Genomic DNA, 19,623 nt, shown 5'->3' with positions numbered 1-19,623 from the left:
CCCCCCCCACCACCACCACCCCCCATCTCCACCCCCCCACCACCACCCCCCCCACCACCACCACCCCCCCCCCCCCCCGTGACCTCGCTCGCTCGACAGCGTTTCTTTTCGGTGACACCACCACCGGACGCGGTTTCACATCACGCCCAGGGACAAAGTCGGCTCTGGGGGTGATGAGCGGTGGGGATGCGGTGGGGGAGGTGGGGGGGGGGGCGTGGGGTCAAAGGGGACACTTCTGTGACGGCGCTTTGATTTTCCCGAGCATCCTTGGAAGTCGGCACGACGGGAAGCTCCCGCCCTGGGGCACGAACATCTTCGATTCGCGCGCGCGCTCACGTATCGCGCGTTAGTGAGAAGCAGTGAGTTGTGATTTTTGCAAATTATATGCTTGGAGGGTACTGTGGTGAAATACGTTGTTGAGACAAGAGGTGAAATGGAGAGCGATACAACACGAGAGGGTAAACAAGAGACGAATCTCGACAAACTAAACTATTTTTTTATTTGACCAGGTAAGGCCCACTCGCCTATACAGCTGTGCTTTTGTCAGAAGCAACCTGGCAATCACAAATGACAGCTCAACAGAGCGGCTTGTCATGTAGAAATGTATCGCAGCCAAAGACTAAATGTGGAGGAAAAAACCGGAGCACCTGAAGGCTTCAGGGTCGAGGTCGAACCCACGACCTCCTGTATACCAGGCGAGGTCGTTAACATCTCCTAGCGTGCACCGTGGCGTGTCAGTGGATGGCTGGCAGGAAGGGGCTGGATATTTCTTCCAACAGCGTGAAATACGAGCTAAGATCGGAGGATCTGAACTTCGACCCACTCAGCCACGCGTCCAACTGTGACCCGGCTGGAAAACACAATTACATACACACGCACACACGCGTATGCGCGCACACACAAGTATGCGCTCACACACAAGTATGCACGCACAGAAACACGTATGCACGCACACACAAGTATGCACGCACAGAAACACGTATGCGCGCACACACAAGTATGCGCTCACACACAAGTATGCACGCACAGAAACACGTATGCACGCACACACAAGTATGCACGCACAGAAACACGTATGCACGCACGCACGCACAAGTATGCGCGCACGCACAAGTATGCGCGCACACACGCGTATGCACGCACACACAAGTATGCATGCACAGAAACACGTATGCAAGTCGTGCACACAGGCAGACATATACGCACAGGTACATAGACCATGACGCACACACAAAGACAAAGACGCCCCCCGTATAGCCTTAACAGACTGCAGGAGCCAGTCCTGACAGCGAGCAGCACCTATGAAGGCCGGCAAGGCGCACGAGGCGGTCGGGGTGGCCAGTACCGTACAACAACACCGACGCAGATATAAAACACGCAGATGCGTGTCAACGCAAGTCAGCACGCAAAACTCCCGCCGTGTGAAACAAACGTGGCAACCGGGAATGCTGGCAAAAGGTTTGTTGCAAGAAACCGCGTTCATTAGGCGCGCCACTACGGCCTTACGCAAGTGTGATCTTCTCGTGACTTAAAATAAATAAATGATTATATTATTATATTGCACCGCCTCCCGGAACTCGAAATGACTCTGCAGAATCCGCGTCGCGTTTGCAGTTTTATCACCGGTACTCAAAAGTAAAAGTACAACTTCTCCCCCACCCCACCACCACCACCTTCCCCTCGACTTACAAACGAGTTAAGTTCCAGAGGTCTGTTCGTAAGTCGGGAAGGTGTCGTCGCTTCATCGTGATAACAACTTACAAACATCAACACGTTCGTCAATGACACTGCGGCCTTAAAAGGAAAAATATATATAATAGACGACGTTACGGGCAACGACACCTTCTTCAAGCACATGTGCCTATCTATCATTTTGCAAACGTTGCGATGAAGAAAGGCCGCTGCCCTGAAACGTCGCCTATGATATACGCTTGCTCCTTTGTAAGGCCGCAGCGCCGTTATCGACGAACGCGTGGAGCTGGTTGTTGCCTGTGCTTGTGCACCACTGCCAAACGCGGCATCGGCAGCGGCATCGTCACCAAAAGAAAAAAACAATTTGTCCAATTCTCATAGACTGTCAAAGCCGCGGCGGCACTGCCAGGGTCACTGCGTTCGCTGGCATTATGGTAAAGAAAACAAGCCACGTGTGATTATTCCCCTTTGCTTCCACCTTGACAGTCCTCTTTAGGAATGTAAACTCAATCTGCGGTCAGGTACGGCAAACAGCCTCCGAGGAGTCTTGGCTCCCCAGTCCGGTAATGAAATTCCTCCCATACTTCAAGCCGACACTTCAAACAACGCCCCGGTGTTGTTTGATTAGCTTTTGAGTCATGGCTTTCCTCCTCTTCACCAAAAGTGAGCCCCACAGACACCACCCCACGCCGCCGCCACCACCACCACCACACCGCTTCTTGTTACCGGATGCCCCCGCGTGGGTTTGGCGGCAATCGTGGCGGCGTTTCGTCGTCGGGACAACCGTTGGCGAGGGCACTTTGCAGGCGGAAGCGTGTTTACCCTCGCCGTGGAATGCAAGCGAAGGGTTGGGGGGAAACCGGCGTGCGTGATAGCGTTCCTCTGACCTTGATGTTGGGGGTGATTTGGCGCAGCGGGAGGAGGATCTGGTTGGAAAGACGGGGCGATTCCGTGCGGCAGAAACGGCGGAGGTTGGACGCACGGGGAAATGCAGAAAGAGGGACGATGCACGGGTAGGAATGGAAACAGCCGTGGAGACAGAGAGACAGAGAGACTCAGAGAGGCTCAATGAGAGACAATCACAGGCACACCGAGCTGTGCAGGGACACACGGAAATGAAGACGAGGATGTAGACACGGCGAGACAAAGGTGCACAGAAATAAACGCACACAGATACAGGCCTGCCGGCAAGACGGGGGAGCCCCACAGCGACAGAGAAGACGGACACAGGTAGGGAGACAGCCACGCACGACGGCGCTGAGAGACAGCGGAGTGGCAGCGCACACTGCGCCGCATGAGTTTGATCCCCGACCAAGGATGAACATCAGTGGCGAGCGATATCCAAACGGGGGCCTTGCGCACCCCCCCTCCATCCGCTTCACGAACCCGCACCGACAAACGTGGTGAAGTATGGTCAGACAACCTCGACTGCTGACACGGTGTGGGGGAGGGCCCCCATCCAGCGGTGGGTTGACAAAAGGGGCCGTGAAAACAACCCTCGCATTCATGACCACGAACAACGGTGCGTACGCGCGGCACACGCGGAAACTCAGAGCCGCTGCAAAAAAGATGAATGGGGACACTTCAAGAGTGGGCCACGTGACGGTCTGAAGAGTCTCCCCCCCACCACCACCACCCCACCTCTCAAGCAAACGAGGTGGGAATGCGCGCGTGTGGAGAGCGGGGGACCTGAGAAAGGAAATTGCTGATCGGACGCTGATGAGAGACAGCCGGTCTGGAACTGCGTGGGGTTAGAGTCAGGATGAGTGGCTTCCGGATCCGGCCATGTGTGAACACTCATCAGCAGCAGAAGCAGTAGGATTACCACCACTATAATTCTGCAGCAGCAGCATGGGCTGTATTGACATCAGAGGTAGCAGCACTACCACCACTATAATAATACTCAGCATCAGCACCCGAGGCAGGGAAATGATCATCATCACTGCCATCTTCATTATCTTCAGAATCATCATCACCATCATTATCATCATCATCAGCAGCAGCAGCAGCAGCATCACAGCTTGCTATCAGGAACCGGATATATTTGTCCGAGGTCAGTGTGTACCCCACCACAACCAAAGTAGCACAGCATTTGTGCTTTATTTCATGTAATATTGATTTAACATTTGTTTAAAGTTTGCTTAGCATCGACTGTTTCTTGACCCCCCCCCCTCTACCCCCCCCCCCACTTCGTTGAGTGAGTGAGATGTCACCTACCTCGCCTGGTATACAGGCGAGGTAGGTGGGTTCGATGCCGACCCTGATGCCTGCTGCGTATTTTGAGTTGGCGTGTCTCCCTGTCTCCCCGTGGTCGCGTGGATTTTTCGCACGGGATCCACCGATCTGTCCCTCCCACATTTAGAATCACCATCGCCACGCGGTCACAGTATTTGGCTGTTGCTATAAATACCCACGTGACGATGGCCCACTTCGTTAAGCTATCATTTGTGGCTGGGTCACCTCTGAAAGAAAGAGAGCTACATAGCTCAGTGGGCCTTACCTGGTCAAATAATAATAGTTGAGTAATAGGTTTTTACCCTTTCAACTGGTACAAAAACTGACACCTTTATACAAGGCATCATGTTTGCAATAACCACAACACAAGCAGTCAAAATGCAAACAAAAAGAAACAACTCTGATGATGATAATGATATGCACTGTCCTTGAAGTTGATTGGTCCACACCCGAGACAGCTTTTCTTAGAGCCTAGTCTCCATTGGTGTTGGACCAGATGACGCCAAAAGGCGTACAACTCAAAGACAGCGCACTATCAGTGTTGAGAGCTCGGGGTAAGCATTTACACTATGAGACCTCCTTTACCAGTGGCAAAATATAGTAACAGGTTTTTACCCTTTCAACTAGTACAAAAACTGAGTTGTTTCTTTTTGTTTGCATTTTGACTGCTTGTGTTGTGGTTATTGCAAACATGATGCCTTGTATAAAGGTGTCAGTTTTTGTACCAGTTGAAAGGGTAAAAACCTATTACCATATTTGCCACTGGTAAACGAGATGTCTCATAGTGTAAAAAATAGTTGAGTTTACGATTACGTTTATCTCCATCACCTCCACTCCCTCTAACATTGCTGGAGGCGTCGCAGCACCGATGACGGGAGAACAGAAGCACTGCTACCGGCTTTTGGTTTCTGATTTATGCTTTTGTTCCTGGCGAGTTTCAGAGCTCGCAGGCCACTGACCCTGGCGCGAGACTGGTCGTCCCCCGTCATCTTCCCACGCGCCCAGGTCCCGTCGTGTCGCGCGATTTGAACGCTCCAAGAAACAATGGCGCTATATTTAGCACAGGGGCTATGGGCAATGATGTCGTAACTCCCGACTCAACAAAAGTGCAGTTTGTGTGGAGTCAAGATAGGCTTGTTAAACAATGGACTCGCAGTGCGATGATTGATAATGATGATAACAGTGGTGGTGATAAGATGACTGAGGTGGTGGTGGTGGTGGTGGTGGAAAAGTGATGATGATGGTGTAGCGGTGGTGTCGCGGTTAGCGCTACGCTGCGCTACGAACCCGGCGCCCCAAGTTCGATTTCCGCTCACGACCAACACCAGTGACGTTAATCTGAACCAGTCCTGGGCCTCCCCAAGGTCGACTCAGCCTCAAATGCGTGGTGCTGGCCACCCACCCCCTTGTGTGCCGTCCCAGCCTTTATAGGATGCTTGCTAACAGCACTTGCCCCAAACGCCTGCTAAGCCTATATGGGGGATTGTTGTCTTTGTTGCAACTGTAGCTGCTGATGATTCTTCTGCTGCTGCTGCTTGCTGATGATTGTGCTGCTACTACAAAGCAATGCTGCTGCTGCTGCTGCGACTGATGCTGTTTCTATAACTCCCCAATGCTGCTCCTGCTGCTGCTGCTGACGCAACTGCTGCCAGTGCTGCAGTCGCAAACATTGCTGCCAGCGACGAGCATCGTTTCCGCTGCGAGAGCCACCGATGGATGACGCGGATGCTGATGACAATCTTTACAGCGAAAAGATCTCCCTGGCCAATCGGTCACGCCTCAAGCCCAGCACTAATTGGCTACATGATAAACACACATACACACACACACACTCGCACATTGACACATATACAAACGAACGCACGGGCGAGTTAATTATACCGTTGGCGACCCCTGCGACCCCCCCCCCCCTGCCAATTCGTGTCATCCTCAGAAACCCGACCCCGCAGATCATTACCGCGTGACCCCGGGAGGTCGGAGCGTCGCTCGCTCTCCGTCTCTCTGTCCATCCTGTCCTTCCGTCCGAGGCAATCCTCGTTTGTCAGCAATGCCTTTGGAAGATCAAACGCTCGGGCCTCATCCCTCTCGAGGGAGCGGGCAGTGGCGGCGATAAGGCACAGACCTTTGGGGCGAGTGCTGTTTGCGAACGCCTACGAAGGCCGGCAAGTAACACGCCCGGCCGCCTTTGTCTCCCCAGTGTTGGCCATGAGCAGGATTCGAACTCGAGCGCGCTCACATTCCACTGCACTACCGCATTCACACAGAACACGTTCACTGAACAGCCACACTCACCACAATAACAAAGCTCCTCCGTATAGCCTCAATAGACTGTTGGGGCCAGTGCTGTTAGCGAGCACCTATGAAGGCCTGCACGGCACACGAGGGGGTGGGTGGCCAGCACCACGCCTGGCCGCCTTTGTCTCCCCAGTGGCGATGTTTACACATCGCACCGGGTACTCAGTTGCAGCTCAGTCGACCTAGGGGATGCCCAGGACCAGTTCAGATATTTGTTACTGGTGTTGGCCGTGAGCGGGAATCGAACTCGGTTCACCGAATTCGTAGCATTGAGCGCTAACCGCGACACTACCGCTCCACACACACACATAGCCACACTTACGCACACACAGCCACACTTACGCACTTACACACACACAGCCACATTCAACATCTGCCAGCTGTGGTGGCGGTGAGCACGCTCCCACCTTTGTACAATGGGGCTCACAACAGGAAACTCCCTCCCTGCTGCCATCGACAATGGTTGTTTGCAGCGATGGGGTCTCACTCACTCACACAAAACACAAAACAGCCCAATTAACGCGAGAAACGCGTGGCGGCAGGACGTCGACAACACGGCCATTACGACGGCCACGTCCTCTGCCGCACGTGCGTCCGTGCCGCTTGTTTTGTTTCACAAAGTTGTGGCGATTACGCCCGGAGTTGGAGAGGGGGGGTTGGCGGTGAGTGAAAGGTGGGGGGCACGCAGTGATAACGGTGGGGGGGGGGGACGAATTAACCAACAAAATATCAACAAACGGCATCATCGTCAGCGTCACTGTTCGGGACAACGCGCGCACGAGACTGTGGGTGACGTGGGCTCTGTCCACAGGATGTTCGTGCTTGGATCCATGTGGATGCACGGCTGTGTGCGTGTGTGCGTGCCCTGTGTGTACTCAGTAGGGAGAGGTAATGTGTGTCGTGATTAGTGCAGCGAGCCGAGTTCTATTCCCGCTCACGGCCTACACCAGTGATGATAATTATCTGAACCGGTCCTAGTGTGATGTGTAAACATCGCCACTCGGGAGACAAAAGCGACCGGGCGTGGTGCTGACCAACCACCCCCTTCGTTTGCCGTGACCGGCCTTCACAGGGTGCTCGCTTACAACACTTGCCCAAAATAATCTGGTAATGCTATAAGGGAGACCTTTGTCTTTGCGCGTGATGCGTGTGTGTGCATGTGTATGTGACGCGGGTGTGACGTGAGCATGTATGCACGTGACGCCGGCGCATTCAGGACGCCCATGTGGGTGCACGTGTGTTCGCGTGACGTGTGTGCGCATGACGTGTGTCCGTGACGTGTGTGCACGTGACGTGTGTGTATGTGACGCGTGTGCACGTGGCGTGTGCATGGGTGAGTCAAATGCTCGGTGACACGGCCCTAGCGGTAGTGCTGTGTTCGCCGCTCGTTGCAGCGGTTCACGGTTCGAATTCCAACGGTCGCCCTGGTTAACGCTGCGGGTGAATTAAACTAAAACTCAACTATTTTTTTATTTTACCGGTTGCTGGCCCACTGAGTTAAATGGCTATTTTTCAGAAGTGGCCTGGCCACAAAGGATAGATAGCCTAACCAAGTGGCTTATCATGTGGAAATCTATCGCAGCCGAATACTCTCAACGCATGTTTATAAATGTAGAGGGGAAAAACTGGAGGACCTGGAGAAAGAAAATCCACGCGACCACGGGGAGAGAGATATGAACCTAATTAACCGAATACTCAGCAGTGTCGGCTTTAGCAGTGAACTTTAAAGACCCTGTGACGGACTGTGCAAATTGGGATTGTACACAGCGGCAATCATCGTCACCCTTCCAGCAGACATGCCCCAGGTCAGCCTTGCAAATGAGAACAATCCTGATTTTAACAAAATCTACTCGAAACTTGAAGATTGTTCAGATTCTGCTCACACGTGTTTGCGTGTGTGTGTGTGTGGGGAGCGGTGGTGCAGCAGTTAGCACGCTGCACTACGAACCCGGCGCCCTGAGTTTGATTCCCGCTCTCGGCCAACACCAGTGATAATTAATTATCTGTACCGGTCCTGGGCCCTCCCCCAAGTCGACTCAGCCTCAAATGAGTACCTAATGCGGTATGTAAACATCGCCACTCGGGAGACAAAGGCGCCTGGGCGTGGTGCTGGCCACCCCCCCCCCCCCCCCTCGTGTGCCATTCCGACCTTCGTAGGTGCTCGCTAACAGCACTTGTTTCAACAGTCTGTTAAGGCTATACGGGGGATCTTTTTTTTGGAGTGTGTGTGCAGTGGCAAGTGGTAGCGCAGCGGTTAGCAAGCCGTGCTACGAACCCAGCGACTTGGGTTCGATTTCGACTCACGGCTTACACGAGTGACAATTATCTGAACTAGTCCTGGGCCTCCTCTAGGTCGACTCAGCCTCAAATTAGTACCTGGTGGGATGTGCAAGCATCGCCACGTGGGAGACAAAGGCAGCCGGGCATGGTGCTGGCCACCCACCCCTCGTGAAATATCTCATCGGTGCTCGCTAACAGCACGAGCTCCAAAAGCCTATACAGGGGAATCTTTATATTTGTCTTTACGTGTGCAGAAAGTGTAAGTTCAGGTGCAAATGTGCACGTGTATTTTCAGGATGTGCGACGCGGACGTGCTGCGAGGCAAACGGTGGTGCAGTGGTTAGCGCGCCGCGATTGCCATCCGGAGTCACGGCCACGAGAAATATCTCGCGGCTGGTCGGCGATATCTCAACTTGTCCAGGACCCCCCCTTTTAGGTTAACTCAGCCAAAAATAAAAACACGTGGTTGCAATGCGGTCATAAACACGAGCAAGTTGGGTGACACAAAGGCAGCCGAGGCGTGCGCTGAAACTGACCGCACCACCCACTCACGTGTCGCACCGGTTTTAACAGGCGCTCGCTAACAGTACTTACCAGCGGCTACGGCTAAACAATCTCCGTGTTTATGTGCGTGCGCGGGGTCTACGTTCTCTCCGTGTAACGTGCTTTGTTTCGTTTGGTGTAAAAAAAACCTCTTAAAGTGCCAGCAAGGCCAGTTTATTGAGCACTCACTGTGAATACTCGCAGAGAGGCATTCGAGAAAGTGTACGGCAAGATTCAACGCTTGTTTGCGTGAGCGAATGTCTAAGTGGTTGGGGGGGGGGGTAGTGCAACGGTTAGCGCTAGCTACGCTGCGCTACCAACCAGGCGACCCGAGTTCGATTCCCGCTCACGGCCAACACTCGGTGACGATAATCTGAACCAGTTCTGGGCCTCCCCTAGGTCGACTCGGCCTCAAATGAGTATGCAATGTGTAAACATCGCCACTAGGGAGACAAAGGCAGCGTGGTGCTGGCCACCCACTCCCCCTCGTGTGCCATGGATAGCAAGCCTTCAAAAGGTGCTACTCGCTTCTAACAGCACTTGGCCTAGCAGTCTGTAACAGGCCATAAGGCAGATAGATATCTTTGTCTTTGCGTGCTCTGTGGCAATATTCCACCCGGCTGGGTTGGGCTGGGTCACTTCGGCCTGGGTTGGGTGAGGTCGGCTTGGCCCGGGGTTTGCATTTGGCACGTTGGGTGTGTGAATATGGGTGTGTGTGCGTGTGTGTGTTCTGTATACAAGTGTCTGTGGTGTGATGAGCCAAAAGAGCGTTGGGAGTGGTGAGCACAACGTGTGCTGCGATACGAACCCGGCGACCTGAGTTTGACGGCGATATTTGAAACCAGCCTTGGTTGGAGCCTCTGCGAAGTCAACTCAACCTTTAAATTAGCATTTTGCCACGGTGTGTGCACTTCAGCACCAGGCAAACCACCGACCCGTGTGCCGTGCCGGCCTTAATAGGTGCTCGCTAACAGCACTTGGCTCAACAGTATGTTGAGGTCTTTGTTGTATGTGTGCGTGTGTGTGTGCGCGTGTGTGTGCGGGGATTGGTGGTGCATGGGTCAGCGCACCGCATCGCGAACCCGGCGATCAAAGTTCGACCAGTGGACAATTATCTGAACCGGTCCTGGGCCTCCCCAGGGTCGACTCAGCCTTTAAAAGAGTCCCTGGTGCAGTGTGCAAAACATTGCCACTGGGGAGATAAAGGCGGCCCGGGCGTGGTGCTGGCCACCCACCACCTCGTGTGCCGTGCCGGCCTTCGTAGGTGCTCGCTAACAGCACTTGCCCCTACAGTCTGTTAAGGCGATACGGGGGAGGGCTACCTTTATGTTTGTGTTCAATTATCGCCCTGTTGTAAAGTCGCAGGCTCCGGCTGCAGAGCAATGAATATGAAACGGAGACGCGGCGGTGGTGGGGAATGCGGCCTTTCTGGAGTTGACGTGAGAATTGCGGATCGAGGCGCTGCGTGTCGCAAAACCAGTCCAGAGTTTGTTTCTTGTTGTTGCTCGTATTGAATCAACGCCGCTGAAATGATGCACTCCCAGATGGCAGTGGGATCAACGGGTTATACAAAACATATGTATTCCGATTACTTTTTATGCAGAGAGACAGATAAAAGGACACACAAATTGCTTGCTTACATCTTCTGCATACTGCCGGAGCCATTACACATGCTTGCATGTATGTGTGTTGAACTCCTGTCGCACCGTACGTAGCCAACCGTGCCAATCGGCGGTGCGGAGGAAGGACACCAAACTGAACACAAAAATCCAGTTTTAAAGAAATTCGTTTTCAATCTAGACGATGATTTAAAAGTGCGTAACTCCGGTGGCTTCCTAATGTCGGAAGGAAGTGCGTTCCAGACGGCCGCAGAAGCGCGTCCGAAAGCACTCGCGATGCGGTGACCAACTGGAATGCGCACTTACGCACACCGTACATGGCGTGGGGAAGGGCTCCCCACGCCATGTCGGTTATTTGACCATACTTCATCCCACTGGCCACTGGGGTTTGCTAAGGACTGGGTCGGGTGGGGGAGGGGAACCCAGGAACCACCCGTGCAGGTGTCACTCGCCACTGACGTTAGCCGTGGCCAGAAATCTAACTTTGGCCCTCTAAGTATGTAGTGCGGTGTGTTGACTACACACGTGCGACACAAAGATCCCCGTATCGCCTTAACACTGTTTGGGGCAGGTGCTGTTCGCGCGCACCTGTGAAGGCCGGCACGGCACACGCGGGGTGGGCGGGCAGCACCACGCCCGGCCGCCTTTGTCTTCCCAGTGGCGATATTGACACACCGCTGCACCAGGTACTCATTTGAGCCTGAGTCGACCTAGGGGAGGCCAAGAACCGTTTCAGATAATCGTCACTGGTGGCCGTGAGCGGGAGTCGAACTCGAGTCATCTTCTTGGTTCCCTGCAGTCACGAAAGCTTTAAATCGAAATTTATCCGCAGGGTTCGTAGCGCAGCGTAGCGCTAACCGCTGCACTCACCGCTCCCCACCAATTACACACACGGCCACAAACACACTTATACCGACACGCATACACAATGGCATACGCACACATGCGTGCGCACACACACGTGTTTGTGGAAGGGTTGCCTGAAATCTATTGAAATCTGCTGCCCTTGGAAAGTCAGGGTCTTGGTCAGGGTGAAGGAGAGGGAGGGGGGGAGGGAAGGGGGGGAAGGAGGGTGGCCATTAGTGGCATGCTGGGAATGTGAAGAAGGGAGGGGGGACTAAAACACTTTCTTGCCCCATATTTTACACAATGTTTGGAAGTGCAAACTGAAAAGGTGTTTTTTTAGCCTCTCTTGTGAAACCAAATCTAAGCATTTAAAAAAAAAAAACAGTGGGAGGGGAGGGGAAGGTTCAACGAACCCAGGAGAACCCTGAAAATGACAACACAGTTGAAATGTTTATCATTCGTGGGATTGGCTACACATCCCAGGGCAGTAGCAGGACCCTCCTCAAAGTTAGTCTTGAGCATCAACGACTATTCGCTGGGTAAATAGAGGGCGTTATTTCTGCACTGCTCGGCGGCGCAGTTGTCAGCGCACTGCGCTATTAACTTGACGGCCTGAGTTTGATTCCAGGCCACGGCTAACATGGCCATGGCCAATATGACCGGTAATAAGAATCAGAATATGTATTTGTACTGCGGGAATGAGATGAGCTATGAAGTTATTTTTCACACATGTCCACAGTAGGGGCGGGTCTAAAGTCTGCACGCCGTACCCAAGTACTCATTCAAGGCTGAGTCGACCTAGGGGAGGCCCAGAACCACATCGATATCTCAATCGCCACTGACGACACCCGTTGTCCGGGACAAGCTCAGGTCGCCGTGCGTCGCAGCGCAGCGCTCTGTGCGAGAACATCGGGAACCCCCCGCACCAAATATGCCAACACGCACCACGACACCCGAAGTGCTCGTACGTCGCTGCCAAAATTGACGACAGCGGCACCACGAGAGATGTTTTTGTTCTTGTTTGTTTGGTTCTTGTTGGTTGTTTTTGTCGGGACAGAGGAATGCACCGTTACCGGAACTCGGTGCGGAGAGCAGCGGCTGGAATCCAGCAGCACGAGGGAGCCGTGTTTGTCTGGATCGTGTTCCGCAAATGTTTTTTTATTCTTCTCAATTCCGGGTGGCACGATACGATGGAGGGGGCGGTGCGGGCGAAGGAACGGGGGGGGGGGGGGTTGTTGGGTCACCTCGGTCCATCATCCCTTCTTGGTCGATAAAATAGCTACCGCTTTATAGGAGACAAATTGTGCATTGATTATAGTGGCTGCACTCGCGACAACATTAAAAGTCCGTTCCTCATTCCTAAACTCACCACACAGCTCACCCAACCACGGTGCACAGATCCATATTTTGCTTTGTTGACCAAGATTGGCAATGGTGGAGTACAAGACTGGAGTTTCAAAACGGTTTAAACTTCATGGGAACCAAACATGCGGGTTTTGCAAATCCTGAGCCGGATTGTCATCCAGCAGTGGATTGAGTGGCCACGTGGACGCTGCAGCTCAATCCCCCCTCCCCCCCCAGCAACAAACTCAACCACCCCCCCTCCCCCCAACAAACTCAACCACCCCCCAGCAAACTCCACCACCCCCCTCCCCCCCCAGCAACAAACTCAACCACCCCCCCTCCCCCCCCAGCAACAAACTCCACCACCCCCCCTCCCCCCAGCAAACTCCACCACCCCCCTCCCCCCCCAGCAACAAACTCCACCACTCCCCCTCCCCCCAGCAAACTCCATCACCCCCCCTCCCCCCCCAGCAACAAACTCCACCACCCCCCCTCCCCCCCAGCAACAAACTCCACCACCCCCCTCCCCCCCAGCAACAAACTCCACCACTCCCCCTCCCCCCAGCAAACTCCACCACCCCCCAGCAACAAACTCCCCTCCCCCCAGCAACAAACTCCACCCCCCTCCCTCCACCCCCCCCTCTCTCTCTGCACCCCCTCCCTCTCTCCGCCACGCGCTGCTCGCAACTCGAGCACCCACTCTGAGACACAAAGACAAACACGAAGCCCCCCCCCCCTCGCCCAGAATGTCGGGGGCAAGTGCTGTTGGTGAGCACCTATTAAGGTCGGCATGGGTGGTCAGCAGCACACGAGGCCCGGGTCACCCTCGTCTCTCCAGTGGCGCTGTTTGCACATCACACCGGGTACTCATTCGAGGCCCGGTCGACCTAGGGGAGGCCCTGCACCGGTGTCAGATAATCGTCACTGTCGTTGGCCGTGAGCGGGAATCGAACTCGGCTCGCCGGGTTCCTAGCGCAACGTGCTAACCGCTGCGCCACCGCTCCCCACACGCGCGCGCACACACACACACTCCCCGCAGACGCACGCACCCTGTTTGCGTTGTTGAGCCTCTCTGAAAGCAGCTGAGTAAACTCCGCGCGCAGAGTCACCGAGCGTGCCTGCCACGATTCCTGGAATCCGAGGGGCGATTCTAAAGCGTCCGGCTCAATACCCGCACGCTGCCGGGTAACGGGGAGGTGGGGGGGGAGACAGAGAGAGGGAGGGGGGGAGAGAGAGGGAGGGAGGAGGGGAGAGAGCTAGAGATGAGAGAGGTGGAAGAATGGAAGAGAGGGAGGGAGCATACGGGAGAGAGCTGAGATGGAGGGGAGAGACGAGAAGGAAGGAGAGGGGCGGAAACAGGAGACGGGGAGAGAGAGAGAGCGAGAGAGTGAGCGAGAGGTGGGGATTTACTCAAAGCAAAGTTTAAAAATGTTAATTTAAAAAAAATTACGAAATGATGAACGAAGCAAAGTGCCGAATACACCGAGCATCTTCTTGTTTCCACTGATCGTAAAAAAAAGAGAGAGGCGAGAGGAGAGCGGCACATTTGTGTAGCGATCAAGTGCGCAGGCGGTGTCACTACACTGGGGCCCTTGGGCCGGAGGGGCCCACGGCTCTGGGTTAAGAAGGGATGAGGGGCGGGGGAAGTGGGGGGAGTGGGGGGATGGGGGGGGGAGGGTGCAATAGGTCAGAAGGACTTCTCTACATTTCAAGCACCGGGCTCTCCATGCCAACCGCGCTCTCCGTCACAGAGCGAGATGCGCGTGCAGCACGAAGGTCACGGCCAGGCGTGTTGCTGCTGCTGCTGCTGCACGGGGTCACGCACCGCGAGCGCTGTTTGGTTTGTTGGGGAATTTTGGGTGGGGGGGGGGGGTGTTTGGAGGACGAGGCCTGCGCCAGGCCGGGCCAAAAGGTCCTTGACAGCACCTTTTAACGGCCTCTACAGCGATCGCTCTTGGCGTCTGGTAATGACCTCGAGAAAGAGAGAGAGAGAGAGATTAAGGAGGAGCAGAGAGGGAGGAGAGAAAGTTTAAAAGCCAGGCCGAGAGCGGTTTTTTTTATGGAACCTGTCAATTGTCTAATGTCGCGATCAAAGAGACGAGAGAGACAGACAGAGAGAGATCTGAAGGATTTATCCGAGACGGTAAAAAATCTTTCTCTCCGGGCAATGATCGCGGCTGATCCACCGCGCGCACGTAACGATTCATCGACCACCCCTCCCACCCACCCCCCACTACTTCCCCCCCCTCCATCTCCCACTCCCCACGACAGCCCCGACGGCAATTCCATCGAGCGTCACGGGAACCGTTCAAGATTCGACTCGCCACTCGTCTCGTTCGCACTCTCCCGCCCGTGCTATCTGAGCGACTCGTCTTGCGGTGCGCGCCCCTCTTTGATGAGCGCCTCCCGCTCAGCGCGGTTGGCTACGTGCGGTGCGAAAGGCGTTCAGCGTACACACACACACTCACTCACGCGCGCGCGCATTCATTTAATTCCATTCAGTGGCGCTTCAAAAATAGCCCCTTATTATGTACGAGCGTGTGATTGTAAAGTGCAATTACGAGGCATGCACGTCAAAGGCCTTGCTCACCGATATTAATAACTCGCGCGTCTGGCCGTTGAGTGGCACTGGAATGCAGCGTGGTGTGGCTCTTTCGGGGAGGGGGGATGGGGTTTGTTACCTGTTAATTTCACCTAACATTGACATTACAATGGTATGCATTCGCCACCACGCAACGCTTCGCCCAGTCTCAAGATTCTTTAGGGAGGGTCCCGCTACATTGGGATGTTTGGGCAATTGTATGTGGAGCAGATTTTTTGGGGTTTGTTACGAAAAAATTGTGTGTTTTGCACGTGGGAAGAAAATCGGGTGTACGTGGATATAACCAACCAAAGACAAAGATGCCCTCCGCCGCCCCCATATAGCCTGAACAGACCGTTGGGGCAAGTGCTGTTAGCGAGCACCTATGAAGACCGGTACGGTACCCGAGGGGGTGGGTGGCCAGCACCACGCCCGGCCACCTTTGTCTCCCCAGTGGCGATGTTTACACATCGCACCAGGTACTCATTTGAGGCCGAGTGGACCTGGAGGCCCAGAACCAGTTAAAATAATCGTCACTTGGAATTGAACTCAGGTCACCGGGTTCATAGCGCTGACCGCCAACCGCTACACCATCTAACGCAGGGGTCGGCAACCTACGGCTCCGGAGCCGCATGCGGCTCTTTACGGGCTGCTTCTTGACGATATGTACAGTATGTACTCAGATGCATTGCGGCTCTTGAAATACTGAATTTTGTACCGAATTGGAAAGAAATGGCTCTTCTTGTTATTTTGGTTGCCGACCCCTGATCTAACCCAACACACACAGAAGATTTCACTCACCCACTTGCTGTACTGCACGCACGAGAAGATACACAGCACACATTGCTTTCGGGTGGGCTGGAGGCGTATGGAGGAATGCAATCGTGCAATGAACCCGGCGACCCGAGTTCGATTCTCGGCAACGGCCAACATCAGCGGCGAGCGTCATCTGACCCGGTCGCAGGCCTCCGTCCTTCACCGACCCGCACTCAACGAGCAGCGTGGCGAAGTATGGTCAAACAAGCCCAAAGGCAACCGACACAGCGCGGGATTAGGCCTTCATCCAGCAGTGGATTGACCAAGGGCCATGCGTGTGCATTGCTTTTAACCGCACCACACCCAATCATTCCTGATGCAACGATGACCACTCAAACATCAAACACCGCCTTGCCCATTCACATTCCAGGGTCCAAGAGGCCACCCCCCACCCACCCTCATCCCCCACACCCCCCCTCCCCTCAACCTCCCACCCTCACACCCCCCCCACACCAGCCACATCCCACATTCACCCTCAAGTATAAAAAAAAATACACTTCATTTACATTTTCCCTAATTGTGTTGTCCTCAGCGTTGCGTTGCTAGGAGACGACGGAAAGTCCATTGGGATACTCCCGCAGTGAGCAGTGCACCCTCGTGTGAACCAGAGCACTGCCCGTGGAAGTTGACGTCAAAGAGCTACTTCTGAGTCCCGTTGAACCGCCTCTGAGCCACACTAGAGGCGTCCGTCACACGCCAATCAAACCGACAGCTTTCATTCTCAGGGAAGGAGTTTTTTTTGTTATTACCAAATTACACGCAAAGCAAATTCCTCAACCTTTTTCGTTTGCGTGCGTGCAAGTCGCTAGTGACGCGGCAAGCCGAGTCCGTCAACTCACCAACGCCCTCGGGAACCGAGCGCTAAACCCACCGGGTTGGGCGGGTGCGGCTGCAACCCGGACGCGAACCCGGGTTTCTCCATGGTGACAGCCGTCCGTGCAAGCGGGTGACACGGCCGGTATGACCCCCCTCCCATCTCCTGTTGAGTCACCGCAGCCCACCTGCGAGCATTGCATTCAACGCTCGCACACAGTGTAAATCACATCGCTCTCCATTCTTTGCCTTTTCTTGTTGCCCTTTTATTCTCCTGCACCGCTGTTTTGTTATCCCCCCCCCTCCCCTCCCGCCTCCGCTCCTTCTCCTCTGTTAACTCAAAGGGTTGCCTCGCACGCGACGAGAGTGCACGCGGAAGATAAGCCCGGAGCAGGAATGTGCTAAAGACTTTTTTTTGTTACACACGTTGGTGACGATAATAAATAAAGCACGCACACGCAGGCTTTCGGGAGCGATATTACGGTTCGTACTTTGGGTTTCTCTCAGGGGTGCCCGATCGTCTTGGTATCCACGTCAGCCAGGGTTATAAACCTTCGACCATCTGACACGAGCAAAACAAAATCACGTGGGGTTGCCACGTCAAAATGTGCGTCGATTGATTTGATTTTCTTTCAGCCAAAAAATCCCGGGGTTACGTTGTGACGGCAGGCCGAAGAAAGGTTTCGACGGTTTTTTCCGCGACGTTTCGCCGCTCATTACAAGCAGCGTCATCATCAGGCGTGAGAGTTCGGCTCTTCAAAATCAACTGGCGCATTGTGACCCCCACGTGACAAACCTGATTTGATTGGCTCTGTCGCTGGGCGGTCGAGGGTGCGTAGCTTCCTGCTGGCATGATACTTACACGCTGTCACCCAAAACAAAACCTAAGTATGAATCGTAATTTGAAAGAAAAACTAAAAACGGAAAGTATTTTTTTATTTTACCTGGCTACAAATGATAGCTCAACCAAGTGGCTTATCGTATCGCAGGCAAATGCTCAATGTGGAGGGAAAAACCGGAGGACCCGGAGAAAAATCCACGCGACCACGGGGAGAGAGACATGCAAACTCCAAACACACAGCAGCAGGTGTCAGGGTCGGGATCGAACTCACGACCTCCTGCGTACCAGGCGAGGTAGTTAACATCTCGTCACCGCGGTGCCCAACAGTTTAGGAGGTGGCCGAGTGGCCGAGGGGTCAGAGGTAATGAGCCAGAACAGTTGAGTACCTGGGTTTTAATCCGAGTTTCAGCTGCCGATGATCAAACCGTGTTTCTGCAGCGGTGGATTTTGTGGTCTCAGCCTGGACACGCAACACCCCCCCCACCTCCCCCCAAAAAACACAATCTGGGCTGGAATCAGGCTATCGGCGTCTTGGCTGCCGCACCGTGATTAAGCCCGGGCTGTCCAATGTGGGGCGTTGGTGGTCTCGGCCCGGTCGGCAATGACTTTCAAAAACAGCAGTCGTGCTAAATTTGGGTTGTCGGCAAAAAATTGCAGCCCTCAGGATGACATGTTTCGGTACGACTCACACGTGATGAACACTATTATCAGAGCATATATATTTATATAAATATAAAAAGGCGGCTTCACAAAATAGTTCTGCGATGTCACCTTCTGGGGTCGTTTTATAACACGGGGTGATGTACTGCTGCACTGCTAGCTGCAGGGTTTTTTTTCGGAACGGAAATTACTTTGTCTCAGGACGTGATAATGATGATGAGTGCACAATTAAGAAATATAATTAGCCGAAAAAAAAACACCATCAAAATTAAATTCCAAGATCGATTCTGTTCTTTCTCATTCGTACCATTGATCTGATGAATCGTATTTGTTCGGTCTGCGCCCGTCCACTTGCATAGAGGCAAGAGAAGGTGCCACAGTGGCTAGGAGATGATAATTGTTTTTTTTTACCCTTCTATCTGGCAACTGACACCATTTTTTACAAGGAGTCATGTTTGCATAGACCACAATACCTGCAGTCATAATGCAAACAAAAAACATAACTCTGATAATGTATGCACTGTCCTTGAAGTTGATTGGTCCACACCCGAGACAGCTTTCCTTAGAGCCTAGTCTCACATGGGTTGGACCAGATGATACAGGCGGTCGTGAGTTCGATCCCGACCCTGACGCCGATATATTTGGGGAATGCATGTTCTCCCCGTGGATTTTCTCTGGGTCCTCCAGTTTTCCCCTCCACATTTAGAATCGACACGCGTTTAGAGTATTTGGCTGCTATAAATTTCCACGCGACAAGCCACTTTGTTTAGCTATCATTTGCGTCCAGGTCACTTCCGAAAGAGAGCTGTGTAGCTCAATTGCCCTTACCGGGTATTTTTTCCTTCATAGTTTAAGATCGTGCGCGGATATCATTTGCAACATACGTGGCATGGCACTTTGGAGGCAAGGGTTTGTGGATCACGTAGAGATCTGTAAAAAAAATAAACTCCTCTTGGTAATCGAACGCATCGTTTGCCTGTGTTCACATCGCAGTTGCCCCTACGTACCCGGCCCAGGGTCGCTCTGGTAAAGTGGGATTCCGCTGGCCTCGAGTTCTC

The 19,623-nt window shown here is 53.7% G+C and overlaps 1 protein-coding gene across 3 annotated transcripts in view; it reads right to left on the bottom strand.

Annotated features, from left to right (window-relative positions):
* GNG7 (G protein subunit gamma 7) overlaps positions 1-19,623 on the bottom strand; it is a 279,379-nt gene that overhangs the window by 64,341 nt on the left and 195,415 nt on the right. The gene's annotated exons all lie outside the window — the stretch shown is intronic.

Source organism: Lethenteron reissneri, chromosome 39, assembly GCF_015708825.2.
Source record: "Lethenteron reissneri isolate LAM-NWPU_2019-01 chromosome 39, ASM1570882v1, whole genome shotgun sequence".
In the NCBI taxonomy this organism is placed as follows: Eukaryota; Metazoa; Chordata; class Hyperoartia; order Petromyzontiformes; family Petromyzontidae; genus Lethenteron; species Lethenteron reissneri.
The sequence above is the reverse complement of the archived record's forward strand: the minus strand, read 5'-3'. Positions and strand labels throughout refer to the sequence as shown.